A 1,388-nucleotide genomic window follows, 5' to 3' on the forward strand; every position below is an offset into this window, starting at 1 on the left:
CCATGTCGAGCGCTGGCAGCCGCTTCTCCTCCGACTCCAACGAGGATCAAGCCCTCCGCGTTGCCCTCGAGAGGTCCAAGGTGGACACGGGTGGCAGTTCTAGATCGACCTCGCCTCTCCCCCGCCGCCGCAGCGAGGAAGCCGGCACTGGCTCCTCCCGACCCGCGCTTGGCTCCGCGCGGGGTGCTTAGTCGGTGCCTCCCCCACGCCGTCCCCTGGCCCCATCGTCTGTTGCTCCCCCACGCGGGCAACGGTGGGTACTTGTGCCCGCCCCGCCGGTCCGGACATGCACGCCGGGGTCAGAGGCGCGCGCCGCCTGCCGCGAGAGGCAGCGGGCAAGGGAGAGGGATGCAGCAGAGAGTTCTGTCCGCCGCCGCCGCGGGTTACCCGCGGAGCCCGACAAGGACGAGCGGCTCCTCGCGCGGGTCTACCGCCGGTTGCTAACGACAGCGGAGACAGACGCTCGGCGGCTCCGCCGGAAGAATGTGAAGGATCTTCGGCTAGCTATCGAGCAGTCCGAGCGCTAGGCCAGTGAGAAGGTGACGGAGGTGGCTCGGCTGGCGAAGCTCAAGCGGCAGCAGGACTAGGCCGTCTGACGCCTTAAGGGCCTCGTCATCGTCTCCTCCTCCTCCTCCGACGGCTTCTTTTCCGACGACTCGGACGATCCTCTACCAGCCACCGACGGCTACAGCTGCGCCAATGACGGGAAGGGGAAGGGGCCGACCCAGAAGTGGTGAAGATCCGTTTTTTTCAATTTAATTTCAAGTTTTAGATGTAGTTTCAAGTTATCCGTCGTTTATGTGAACTTTGGTGGTCGTTTGAGCATCCGATCTTTTGGTGAAAGTATTGTGCTTGTTTGTGTCTGTTTGCCGATCTACATAGTTGATCGACATTTACAGTTTATTATGGATATATGAGATCGGATCAGATACACGGATATGAGCGATGCTATTATAAAAAGTGCCGGGTCAGTGCCTGTGAACACGTCACGATGAGTCCGCGGGCGTTTGAGGAGTCGTATTTATCCTTTTGGGGTGTAGATGCTGTTAGGCCGAACGCCCAACCACTAGGTACGTACTACTGCTAGCACCAAAACAACCTTCGGCGTGTCAACGTCGCCGTAATAAATCGTTGCAGCAAAGAACGTCACGGGGCTTGACTTGGCCAGCAATGGCACACTCGATACTGTGCAAATACAATGGAGTAAGCATTGATTAGTCCCGCAGAAACGCGAGGGTGGATAGGCCAGCCAGTAGGGCGCGCGCGCGGAAAACTGGACCGGTTCTTCCATAGGGCGCCCACAGGTTGGGTTGGCACGTAGCCGAACCGAGCAAACCCCTCCGCGCTAAGCAAAACCACCCCCCACCCATCCAGTGGCGGCACGCGAC

This window comes from Triticum dicoccoides, chromosome 5B (genome assembly GCF_002162155.2).
Source record: "Triticum dicoccoides isolate Atlit2015 ecotype Zavitan chromosome 5B, WEW_v2.0, whole genome shotgun sequence".
In the NCBI taxonomy this organism is placed as follows: Eukaryota; Viridiplantae; Streptophyta; class Magnoliopsida; order Poales; family Poaceae; genus Triticum; species Triticum dicoccoides.